At 36.1% G+C, this 14095-nt stretch overlaps 1 long non-coding RNA gene across 7 annotated transcripts in view; it reads left to right on the top strand.

Moving 5' to 3' along the window:
- The window catches only part of LOC110835910 (uncharacterized), a 99357-nt gene that overhangs the window by 16077 nt on the left and 69185 nt on the right, over positions 1 to 14095 (top strand). The gene's annotated exons all lie outside the window — the stretch shown is intronic.

Below are 14095 nucleotides of genomic sequence, written 5' to 3'. Positions count from 1 at the left end.
GACTTGATAAGTTTCAGCCAATAAGAAACACACTGCTTTAGCAATAATGGTAGCATACAAACGAATCTTCATGGAGAAGCAATTGACTCGTATTTCCTGTGCACTATATTTCCCGCTCCTTTATTATTTCCCTGGAGTGATGCAACAGGATACATTTCTTCTTTCATGAAGCTTCTGTCTGCTGCCTAACTCCCAACTCTTCAAAACAAAGTCAACCTCCAGACCCTACTTTAATAACTTAATTCAGCTTGGGGCAAGTTGAGATGTGTACCCTGTAACGCATTTCTTAACGACTTTGCTTACTGTAGAGTCGAGTTCAGACGACGTTGCAGGATATTTCGGAAGCTAACATCATACACATCTACGCCCACGAGTTAATTCCTCCGAAATCAAGCTGTCTTATTTGAGACCTATCAGAATACCAAACACATATTTCTTTCTGGGTCTTTCTTCCACATTGTACTATCTTCCTCTCTTTCTTTACTTCATTCTTTTTGTGTCTTTCTGATTCCAGCGTCTTTTCCCATAATTAAATCTGTTCCAAACTTTCTGAATATATTATACCGGTCTTCGGCACAGCTTTATCGTAGCCTATCATATATGAGACTTTGAACTATCATCATACTATGGATTAATTAATTTCTATGCAGTTTAAAGACGCAATTTCAAAACAGGAACTTACACAGCGTCAATTAAACAGGAAAAATGACAAAGATATGAGTAGTAAACAAATGAATATGAGAGAGGAGCTATACCTCCACTCACCCCAAGCGCCTGTATGGCACGTAGCGGGGCAAACTTTACTTTAGGCAAATGAATGTATTCGCACTAAGCATATTGAAAGGTTGCATTTTGTCATTTGTTTGAAGGCAATAAAATCTGCAGTGAGCAGCTAATAGCATGGCTGAAATGTGAACTTGTCTCTCTCGTATGTGACGTGAGCGTCAGGCCATACCATTACGTTAACCTGCTCGACTTCGCTGATGCATTCCTGTAAAATGTACAAAATTGTTATAATTTCAGAAGTATTTCCAAAACGGATGAGTTGAGAGGGCCCAGACCACAAAAACACTAATCATATTGAATACCGCTTGAATAAACTTACTGACTGATTAAATCTGTGCCGCAGGATATTTGTTAAAAAGGGAATAATTATTGTCAAGGAAATTACAGCTTATATGTGACCAGAAGTTTAATTATAAAGATCACAAATGTCTTACAGTGTAATTTACACCGGGGCAGTTAAACCAGTCAGATAGCCAATTAACTTAATACCCTATCTATTCTGATTATGAAGATTTCTGTCTTCTGTCCGCTGTGTAGTCTGGTCGATATTAACTAACGTTTCAGAACATCGCCCTGATGACGGAGGCAGTATGACCTCTGAAACGTTGGTAAACATCGACCAGTCTACACAGCGCAACAACCCAAAAGACAGAAATCTTCATACTCACCGCTGTGAAAACCTCAAATCTTACATATTCTGATTATCTTCACATCTACGTATCAGAATACCGAGTGATATATTCTCTTAAAATTTACCGAATAAAAGAGCATATGCATTTCACATCTCCACGCATGCTACATGTTTAATCCATTATATCATTCTTGTTCAAATGTCTCAAAATATTTGAAAGATAAGTTGCTAAGTGTATCATTATGCAATTCTCTCGACCTACCTCTTACATTTTGTTTATTAGGCCCAAATCTTGTACTCAGAACTTTTATTCTGAATGTATGTTCTTCCGTTAGAAGGCGATTTTAAGTTTTATACCAATGCAAAACATATTAAAATAGTATTTTATACTTATAAATCATTCTGATTGTAGGAGGTAGTTACTTAACTGAAGAGTAGGAATTTTTTCCGAATAGTTTCCTGTCATTGTCAGTTTATGATTTAACTTACGTAATTTAATCTCGTATTAGGCCAAGTTATCATCTGAAGTTTCTAAATTATTTGTAACATTTTCCGAAACCCAATTCATGTCCACACTTTTTCCTTCTTTGTGTTAAGTAAAACAACAGTTTTCTTGCCTGTTTAGTCAATCTATCCACTAAATTGACTATTACAGGTGCTTGAACATTCCATTTTTCTCTGAGAGATGCTCTTTTATCTTAAATCCAGTTACTGATGACATGTAACGAAGAATTGACATGGGGAGAAAGAAATCATTAAACGTCTTATTTGTTAGACTTCTTTCGTGCAATTGTTCCATTTAAGATCTATTTGTTTGTTAATTTTCCCACGGCTTCTGCGGGCGGAGTGAGTATATTAAGCATATGAATATTCGGGTTCCAATCTCATCATCTGCCGTGCAAACAGATGATGCAGATCAAGAGAGCCAGACCCAGGCGGAATCAATTACCTGGGCAGTAATTAGCGCCGGCTGCAACATTGTCACAGACCTTGTTATTATCAGCTAAATATTCGCACATTCTTGTTAAACTTTGTGCCCTGGAAACTGAGCGGTAAACATGATCTCTAATCTTGTAATCTATTGGGGACTTTTCCTGGCAGAGGACTTGTCTACATCACCTTTAACGTTGTAATTATTTCTGAGACATTATACCATACGCACAAGCTTTTTGATATTAGCTCTAATCTTCTGGTAATATATGAGAAATTGTTATCTATGGATATGGGTACTGGTGGTCCTTACGAAGGGAGTAAAACGCCCCCGTGCAAGACGCTAATCACTCACCGCTATCTAGTGCTGAGGTTGGGAATGAGTAGAAGCTATATCCTCTCTCCTCATGAGCGCCTACATGGCGCGTAGTGGAATAGCATTTCAACATCACATCTAATGTAGTCGACTGTCGATGTGACTTATCCCCGAAAACAAGCGTTACACATTGAAATACAGCCGAGAACACCGAAGGAGAACAAAATTTAAGTCTTGCTGAAATGTCACATTAACTTTACCGTCAAGATTGGACGAGTTGTTACCCCTAGTTATCTAAAACTCATTGGCATCCTACGAAACATTTATATTTTTACTGTTTCTTAAAGTAGAAGAAAGAAACTGTGCATATTGCTCTACAAATGACGTGAGAGTTTTAATTTGCTTTGTCCTTCCTAAACGATAGCCAATGAAGTGTAATACGGGTTAAAAGAATAAAAGGACTTGATGTCCCATTAAACAGCATGTGAAGAAATGGGGTCATTGTTCGAGAAGAAAGGAGATAAAAGGCAAAAATAGAGGTCGTTCTTGAATTTCGAAAGTTCTTTCAAGTAATTGAATATTTTTCTTATACCAATTTATTACAGCGCTATCAATTATAGCGGTGCAGTTAATACAGGGAACACGGTCTCTTTTCTTTCATTCACCCCATCCCATTTATCCATTACTTTTACCCTGTCTTCTTTTCTTCCTATTTCCCTTCAGTACTGTTCATTTATCACCGCCTCTACTCTCTTCCTGCTATTTCTCCTTTTACAATTCATCTTCTTCCTCACACATTATCCATTTCTGTTCCTTTTTGTTACGTACTTTGTATTTCAAGTTGTTTCTTTGCATTTATTTATGAGAAGCTTAAATAACGATATTTGAAAGAGTTATGATATTGGTATTCTTATGAAACTAATAGAGGTTGACTATCTTGTTACATAAGTAACATAACGTGGCCACAATACAAGACACGTTCATAGTCTTAGCACGTAAATACTACGCTCTAAATAGACATAGACACAAAGCTGTTTGGTACATTTCCTTGGTAGTAAAGCAATATATAAACGTAGGCCTACTTGTATGTCGTGTAGAGTAAACAGCAATTGGCGTAGTAACACAAGAAATCAGGTTATCTATGAGAAGGTGATAATTACTTATTTAAAGGGTCAGTTAGTTCCTTGCTAGTCAATTGTTCCCATGAAAGTCGAGGGTTTATCGCCATATACGTTACTGCCACTGATTTTGGCTTATCAACATCCAATTAAACTCAGTCTACTACTTCACACATTATGATTCCAACAGACATTTTAGTATTATCCCCAACGCCTAGATTTAGCAGGTAGGTTTACTCGAGATTTACTGAATAAAACTGTGTGTGAATTTCTAATTTTCATAATGCATGCTACATGTTCCGCTCATTCCGCTCTTTTGTTTTAAGCCATCATAACTGTATTAGATAAGGGGTCTCACTTACATGGTACTTGAGGGGTACTTCTGTCATTAACTTAATCGCCCATAAATTCTTGATTATTTAAAATTATTCTCCAATTTACACCTGTGTCACCTATGTGAAATCTTCTCTCGAGACTTTCGGACGATTAATATTTATTCTTCATTAACTATACTAAAAATAACTGGGGTAAATATCACAAAGTGTAACAGGTAAAACATTCAAATTATAAACCTCGCCATTGTGCACGGTTGTCTGTTCTTATTTGGTCTCCTAGATAGGAAGGTGTTGTCATATAATAAAGAAATATATTCGTAAATAAATTCGTATTAAAGTATTAACGAAACTAAGGACATATTACAGAGTCCTTCAGTAAGCAGTGATCGAAGAAATTACCTGTTATTATGAAACCACCATCATTATAAAATTCCGAAATTAAAATCAGTCCTGAAGCAACTCAGTTCTCGTCGGCACGACGTAAGATTATCGGGAAGATCCTTATATAGCCAATGCGTTTCTGTCGGATAGGCGTAGATGTGTGAGGTGAGTCCAGCTAAGTCGGCCTGGCGTCTTGCGGGAAAGGATACCAGCCTCTGTACTTTAATATTCCAGCCAGCCTAATGTCATAAATTGAATCGCCGTGTTCTTAAAAGCAGCCGTATCCTCCCTCCCCCTGTAAAAGTTACTTGAAGTTCTGGTCCGTCGAATAGGAATGATCGGTGGTCGAGTTCGTAAACGCCAGACGTAAGCTCACTGACTCAAGAAAAATATCACCCAGTTCTCAATAGTTCGTACCGAAAAATTAGGGCTAAAATAAATGTGAACTTTTAGCCTAAGGGCTTCAAAATTTTAGAATAATTTAATTACATCTGAGCTTTGAAATACTAATCTTGTTGGTGTCAGCTGTTTATTTGTTTTTTCATATTAGAAAAGCTAAATACTATTCAGACCAGCTTCGGCTTAAAAAGGCCAATTTTATAGAAAATGTCTTTCATCAAAGAAGTTGACGATATTACAAAGCATTAGGCCTGCGATTGGGAGGTTCCTGGTTTAAAGCTTTGGTTGTCTATTGACTTTGTACACGTTTGCCACATTTCAAACCCTCATTTTTCTTTGCGTTCATAACTATATTCCAATTTCTTATCTGAACAATTAATATTATTGTTAAACTTGGATTTTAAAAATGATTTATTTGCCGCCCTCTGTTAAATACTACTAATAATGACACTAGTGCTAGTAACAATATTGGATAGGTGTAATCAGTGCCGAAATAAATAAATATCTATAAATATATATATATATATATATATAATGTTTCTTTTCTGAAAATTCCGGATTATTTGTAAAATATTGCGTCAGTTACCTCAATTAACCATCTTAGTGTACAACTATATAAATTCTGCTATCTTAATATATTTTATTAAGGGCTGTAAATCAATACCGGTAAGTCATAAGGATTGTCTGTGGTAGTGTATTGAACTTTTACGCTTGGGGTCTTGAGATCCTGGTCAAATCGAAACACTTTTTTTCTTTCTACCCCATCATAATATCCCTCATTAACGTGACAGCAATTATCTCTGAAATGTTGTTAAAAATCTTTCAGAATATACGGCCCTATAACCCAGAAGACAGCCATCTTCGACCTCACCGGCGTAAGAACTTAAAATCCTACTTAATTGTATTTGAAAATGTGAAGAAAGAATTACTTAGACATAGAAAGAAGAATTTAGGTCTAACTTAATACGTATTACGTAAATTAAACAGAATGAATATGCAAGCGAGATGAAATTTACTGTGAACGAGGACAAATACTGTCGTTTGGCAGGTGACGAAATTTGGGGTCACCACCCTGAACTAATACCCAAGGATTCCAGAATACGTTTAAAGTTCTCCATATTCAGCACAGGAACAATGAAGAATCAAAAATTTGCCTACAAAAGAATGATAAGTAATGATGTATTCTGAAGGAAGTGGTCTTATTCTTAAAGATGTTGTTCCAACTACTGTCTGGAGAAAAAACAACAACAAAAAAAAACTCCGTTAGTGTAACCGGTATCTTAGTCGAAATTTGAACCCGGTTTATACTTATTGCACAGTAAGAATTATTGGTACTAAATTCGTATTCTCGCGTTTGGTAATGAGGTGGAAGCTGTGTGTGTGAGAGTGTTTATATTCATAAATCGCTTTTGCATCGAATCTTTGTTAGCAGGTGGAGAGGGTGAGTTATTATGACAGTGGAAGAGATAACTAGTATGTGTTTAAATGCTAGCCTAATTATGGTAATCATTGATTGGCAATTAAATTATAACGTAAATTACGTTCATAAAGAGACGCTATCAAAATATTGTCCCACAAGTAAAGCGAGATAGATAGAAAATAGGTAACAGTTAAGCAGAAACAAGCGTTTCCACTCTGCTATTATATTATGGGCACTAGGTTTACTAAATCCTAGTTAAATATAACATATATCAGATTTTGCTTTCGTTGGTGATATAATAGGCATAAGCATATTTGGGAAAAATGTATTTTTAAAGCAAATATTGGTATCGACAGGTTGATGAGTGATCTGGTCGCTAACAAAGAATTGGGAAAGTGTCAATTAAAGTCAATAAATCAAATTATCATAAAGATATGATATACTCTGCTGATAGGCCTAATGTGATTACAAATTTTTCCGCCAGTTGATATACGGTTACAATGTGAGGCTGAAGACCGATTACTGACACTGAGAACTTTCATGGTTTTCCTCAGTACGACCAGGCAAGTTCTTGGATAGCAATAAATTCACTTTAAAGTAGTCCATGAGCACTTCTACATATTTTCCACTTCATTAATAAAAATATTGAAACTGTTTAGCCTGAGTTGCTGGAAGTGCTGCCAAATAACTCTTAAATATTAAAAACAAAAAAATTATATATTTTCAGTTACATATGTTATGTAACTTTGGTCTTCATCCGTAGGTATAGATCTTTCAATCTTACTCCCAGTATCTTCTGAGAATAGAACTACATTCCAACGTTTACGTAAACAGGCTCCCACCTCTAGCTCAACCTAGAACACGGATGGCCAAGGCTTCTCTACTAGGATTCTTATCCCTTAAGAAGTTTGACATCACTACGACTATGGAGTCTTGTCTCCCCCTGATTTTCATTTTTCCTAGATTAATTGTGACCTAGACGTAGATGGGAGGATAATCTCAGACGGGATCTATGGGAGAGAGGAGTTTAAGGAGACTGGATTTTGTTGGCCCAGGACAGGGTCCGGTGTAGGGATTTGGTTAATTCGATGATAAAACTTCGATTTGCCTAAGCCATCTAGTTAGTTGTTAGTTAGTTAGTTTAGATTAATAATATTTCGTAATTGAGCGCCTCAATCTACTATCTCATGAGCCCAGTTTTTATTCAGATGCTGACACCTCTAGATCAGTACCAATAACATTATCAAAAGATCCCAATCATCCGAAATGAATTGCGAACTACGAGTAATTTTGTCCCATTTTGTTTCTATTTTGAAAATTATATGTAATCTAGTTAGTTGACTGAATACGTAACTGGAATTGAGGAAACCAGAAATACGTACAATATTTCGACAAGGAAACATTCGAGGTCGGTCATATTTAAAAATAAGAGACAAATAACATTGACCTAAATTATATTATGCATTTAGTACCACATTTTATTCACATTTGATTATAATAATTCTTTATTTTACCGTACTGATTCAATAGCTACGAGAACAAATAATAACAACAATAACTATAACAAGAAGAACAACGACAAAAACAACGTAAAAAAGTTAAAGACTCTTGTCTGGACTTACAGACGTTGCTGTACAGTCTGTGTTGCTTTCCACCACATATTTGTTTTGACTGTACACGCGATAATGTATTGATGAAGACAAACTAACCATACCCATAATTTTAAAGAAATGTAATAACGCGAATCTCTGTAAGTTGTAAGGAAGATGTTAGCTTCTTTATGGGAGGATAAAATTATATTACCTAAAATATGGTTTGTGGGATCTAAGAAACCTCAAACAAATTTAGGTAGCAGCCACGCATATCCACCTGTCTCGATCATGTGCTTAATTCATCTGACAGAGACGAATTGGAAATCAATACTCTGCACTAAAGCAGCGGAAATCCAACCCAAGACGTGCACCGAGGAAGATGAGAAGCAGATGGATAGTAGCCGGGGCATGTGCTGGGAGCCATTGAGAGCAGCCCCTTCCCTTGCCGTCGGGACCATTCTGCGGAATATCACCTGATCCTGCCTGATCCCTCCCCATTGTTGCTCAACTTTTCCACTGTTATTCTGCAGCCTACTTTTTCACTGACACATCCAGATAATGTGTGCGATAGTCAAGCATTTATTCAGTCAACCGGTTAATCAATCATTCAATTAGTCCATCAGTTTATCAGTTTGACATTATATTATTCAGTCAAGTTCTCAATACACAGATAAGTTCATTTGTCATTCACTTAATTAGTTAGTCAAGACTTAATCAGTTAGACTGTATTTTGAATAAACATTTTCTTGGATATTATCCATCGTCTAGTAAATAAAACATAAAACGTAAAACGACGTTTCGGAGGTGTGGCTCTATCTCCGTCTTCAGGTTCCTACTCAGTTGGGCCCATTAGATAGAGCTAATCCCTATCTCCGGAGATAGAGACGGAGATAGAGCCCCATCTCCGAAACGTCGTTTTACGTTTTATATTTTATTTACTAGACGATTGATAATATCCAAGAAAACTTTTATTGAAATGACTCATCACCAACGTCAAGAACTTTTAGATTTGCGTTAGAGTGCCATTTAATAAACATCCAGTTACTGGATTACGCAATTAATCGTTTCTTCTATTACTCCGCCTGTCAGTTAACGGAAAATTTATATGTAATATTTATGTCTAGAATATAATGACCAGCATATAATGATTTAAGCCTTTAGTTGTCACTTAATAAGACTGTCGAAAATTTAGTTAGTTAGCAACTTAGTCAAACAGCGAAATAATTATCTATTCGTGGCGCAATCAGTCAGCTAGACCGCTGATCGATCAATTTCATCAGTAAGCCAATAAGACACAGTCGATTACTTAGTAAATCGATTGTTGATTCATTATTTACTTAGTGACGACTGGTCTGGGTAAGTCATTGATGATTTTGTTACAGGTAGACGGAGATTTACGGACCGCGAACTTCATTTGCATTCGCGTATCTATGTTATTGTTACGATGGGGTGAGACCACGTGTCCTTAGAACTTGGTCTCTAACGAGTTGTTTGTCTACCCTGAATGATATGAAAGAATATGAGGCAGCGGTGGAATTTTATTGAAAAAGAAAAATCGATGGACTCGGAGAAAAACATTTCCCAGTTCCACTTTCTCTAACACAAACCGTACATAAAAATGGCTGTCTTCTGGGTTGTAGCACCGTGTAATCTGACAGAATTTTACCAGCGTTGCAGAGGTCCTAGATGCCTCCATTATCAGGACTCATCGCCCTGATTTAGACTATACGGCACTATAACACACCGTCGTGAAAACCTGAAATCCTACTACGTCCTGCATGGACTGACCTGGGTTCGCATCGGGGCCTCTGTGATGAGAAGCCGGCCAAACCGCCTGAGCTATGGCACTCTTCTTATTCGTGTTAGCTTGTACTACGTACTAAGAGGGTTGCGAAAGTTCAAAGGAAGGATTTAAGGAACCTTACGTTTTGAAATATTTATCAGGTTATGAGTGCATTATCTCACGGGATGGCCGTTATGTTAGGCTGAATCGCGTAGAGTGGTCCAGTACATTATTTAATGGCTAATTTATATAGGGCTTTGTTATAATCAGTTAAGAAAATAAATGAAGGCAATTTTGGGAATTATTTCTTACATTTAGTTTGCGAGAATGAAGCTTCTTAAGGATAGTTTGAAGAAGGTTGTGCATACATCGATATTAATAGTCTGTGTATTCACCCGCCAGTGTATTAAAACAGCCATAGATCCATAAAAGAAGACGATAGTAACTTACGGACGGAAGTTATATTTCCATTATGTGTTAACACTTTGTACTTCGAAGAAACTATGTTGGTCAAACTTTTTTCTTCACTCGGGTCTTCAACAGATTTCCCGCTGTACCCAAGGACCAAGAAATCCTTACTGTCACAATTTTTGAAAACTTATAGTTAATTTTTGTTATGTTTAACAAAAATAACAAATGAAAATATTACGTTACAGTCTCAAATACACATTTTATTTAAATGTGCACCAATTATTGTAGATTTAAATTTGCTCCTGGATCAGCTTGTGTCTAACACAGTTTTTACCTGGATAATTTACATTTTACTGCAAGATAACATGTGTGGCACTTGTACGTAAAGAAACAAACGAGATGAACACATTTTTTATTAAAAGTTTTATTAGTAAAGAAAATAAAGGGCGTAGTAGTAACAAGTAACTAATCAACAAATAGTTTCGCGGGCCTGGTTACAAGTGTTATAGGGCCGGATGTGGTCTGCGGTCCGCCAATTTTACCATACTGGTATAAACAGTGCATAATAATTTCTGCGGTCAGCCAGTTTTACCATACTGGTATAAATAATGCATAATAATTTCTGCGGTCCTCCAATTTTACCATACTGGTATAAACAGTGCATAATAATTTTGCAAGGAACTCTAAAGAGCTTCGTTGGCTGGGCTGGAGTATCAGTGACTACAGAAGAACAAAAAACTGTGAAGAAGAACCCAACGATTCAACGCCGTTAATATCAAAACTCGCTGTTGAACATGATTCTGACCCAGATTATCTGTTCCCTATATTTAAGAATTATTCCGTTAAGAGGCATCATAATATGTTCCTATTTTTTTCGTTTCTTCCAAATTTACGTTTTCAATTACGTTACATCACCAAAATTCTTTCAGTATTTCTGGTCTCGCCCCTCCTAGCAGCTTGCACGTTCGATAACTTAGAATCAATAGGTTCTTTACCATATCCACAAAAACCCGCCAAGTACGTTTAATCAGAGGCAAATTAATTTGGTTCACACTTTGTTTATTTTAAAGCTATTTTGTTGTAGACTTCCTGTCTATGCCAAGAACTAACAAGACCTATCTTTCTTCAGAAATGTTGACTAAAATTGCTTATGCATTCCTTTCTTTTTTATTCTAATTAGAATAATTAATTTTTCTCTTCAGTTACAGAAAAAATATTTTAGAGTGTTATATCGTCGACTGATACGGCATGTGATGTTGGCTCTAAATGTAATTACTGTAAAACAAGTACAATAAAACGAACACGATAGTTTCATAAGCGCAAGATTTTGAAACAAGCTAAGTAAAATGGAAAACTTTAAAATATTTTCCATAAAAGTGGGTTTTGATGAAGTAGAGTGAGTTTTACAGGGGTTTAAATCCGAGTGGGTATAAAACTGATGGAGCAGTGTAGTAGCGATCTGGGAGTACTTATGTAAACACCGATCCACTTTTCGTTAATATTACCCCCTCGTATTCTGAAAGCTCCTCGTTCTCTAGCAGCGATGTGGAGACCTACTGTAAACAAACCCACACAGCCACTTGGCGGTCTCTTTAAATATCTCATGGACTAACTTGAAGAGGTCAACATTTCCACTACGTTACTGAAATCTGTTAGAAGGCGGTGGAAGTTTCTAAAGCCTAAATTGACGGAAGAGGCGTTTAATTCTGTTTCATTAGTCCAGGATGTACCCATGAAATTTTACAAACACATAATATATCCTAATCGCTTATTCATTTGAACTAACTTCATGTAAAATAATAATCCTTTGTCTTGTTATGGACCTAAATTATTGATTCATTTTTTACAAGACTCAGCCACCGGGTCGTATCTTGAGTCACTTGAATCCAGAGTTGACATTTACGTCGCATAAATAAATCTTGAATTACCACCAAGCTCCTATTGTCACGTAAAGAAAAAATAATTAGATTCCTTTGAATTAGAACGAATAAGAACACTGTGTTCATTCTCGTTAAATTTTTTTCAAACCACACAAATATCTAATTACGGATTCATGTAATAGCCACTGTACGAAGAGGGGAAGCGGACGAGATTTGATTATTTTAAATTTTACTGCAGTAGGTGATTATTAAGTTATTAAAACTCATTTACTATAAATATTGCAACCAGATGAAATGAAAGGACTAAGAAGTTAAAGAACAGAAGAAATTACAAATGCATTAAAACTGGTGGAAAAAGCCTTGGAAAGCCACTGCTTATAAGATCGAGAAACAGATAGAATGACAACATTAATATGAGAATGGGTTGAAAATTTCAACTGAATTGAAGTGACTCTGAATATAGATTAATAGGGCTACTATTTTAGATGTATTTCACACCGCGATTATATTATGTGAAAAGCAAATTAATAAGTACATGGCATCTCACTGTGAAACCCTTCAGATTTCAGTTATGGGTTGCTCCAGTGTTTCTAATAAATTGTGGAATGGCTGTATTAACTATTACTGGTTTACAAACCGTATCCCATTTCATGTAATATCTCCAAATACATTCCTTGTTAATTTTCATGTATCTTAATAGTGAATGTATATATATATATATGGTCTATAGATCTGAAGTTTAACTTTGCACAGTCGTATGATTTGCCCTTGTTTTTCCTGAAATATACATTGCGTACGTCATGATCCAAATATGAAATATAATCTAACCTACTTTTATAAGCGTTTCTCGCTAATTGAACTTTTGAGTGAAGTATACGAACTCGTAGAACCTATAAGATGTAACCTATCTACGATTACGACCATTCATTTAAAAGCTAACGTCGCCCTGATTCTAAAACATAAAAATAAATAAAAGTTATGGGTTCAGACTTACTAACTTTACGAAATTACGCAATAATTTAAACCTTGCAATCACAACTAAAGAGCTTGACCATGATTCAGCGTAATTTTAGTGCGTCCATGAACATTTAACGTTGGTTACGATCCCGTCGTTGAAAACATCATTAAAAAAGTTCGTTACAATTTACACCACAGAGGTTCACGTGGACTGTCTTCATATGCTACCTTTCAACTACTGGTGAGATATATAGGCTTATTTTATATTTTATACTGATACTTGAGATTAAACATCAAACATCGAAGTTGGGTGGTTGCTATACGTGATCCGTATTCGAGAGGCCTCGAGTTCAAATCTCGGCCCGAGATTAGCTTTCCTGAGACTTTTCGTGGAAAATCGCAGTTTTTCTAGGAAAATAAAGGGTAGAGAGTGCAATAAATAGGCCACGGCCTTTCTCTTCCATATTACTTCCAACTCATCGTTTATTAGTCAACATTATTATTCAGTATCAGACATTATGATCTGCTGAAAGCAATAAAAATAAATAAATAAATTCATATAAAATAGCGTTTCGCATTTTGGACAGACAGGTCAGACCAACAACTTCTAGTATAAAAATGGCTATCTTCTGCGATGTAGTCTCATAAAAGTTTGCCACACTTTCAGAGTTTCTTGATTTCTCCATATTTAAGACAGTGTCATCGAAGCAAGAACCTGTAAAACGTTGGTAAACTTATACCAGACGACAGAAGACAGCCATCTTCAGACTCGCTGCCGTGAAAACCTCAAACCCATCGTTATACAAAAGAACCTTTAGTAGCAAATTAAACCTATGCAAAGTGAAACTGCCTCATAATTACGCGTTCTGTTTAATAATTTTGGCTAATGAATATTAACTCTAAGGTGTGTAAAGACGGGTACAGAAGTCGACAAACGAAACACATTCTGTAATGATTCAGGAATGTTGGAGCTTTACCTCCAGTGGATGTAAGTGCTTCTGCGAGTAGAGTTGCAGAATGTCTTATTCATAACAGCCACGTGTAATATGATGTCTTCTTGTGAACATCTTGGGAACTCATAAATATTGAAATACAGTCTTCTTATCTGTCTGGCTTACCAAGACTCAATATTCTGGCCCTTATATCACTGCCTTTC

Source organism: Zootermopsis nevadensis, unplaced genomic scaffold, assembly GCF_977971745.1.
Source record: "Zootermopsis nevadensis isolate Lab colony 2312 unplaced genomic scaffold, Znev_1.0 Znev_ptg000022l, whole genome shotgun sequence".
NCBI lineage: Eukaryota > Metazoa > Arthropoda > Insecta > Blattodea > Termopsidae > Zootermopsis > Zootermopsis nevadensis.
Note: the sequence above shows the minus strand (reverse complement) of the source record. Positions and strands in the feature narration are given on the sequence as shown.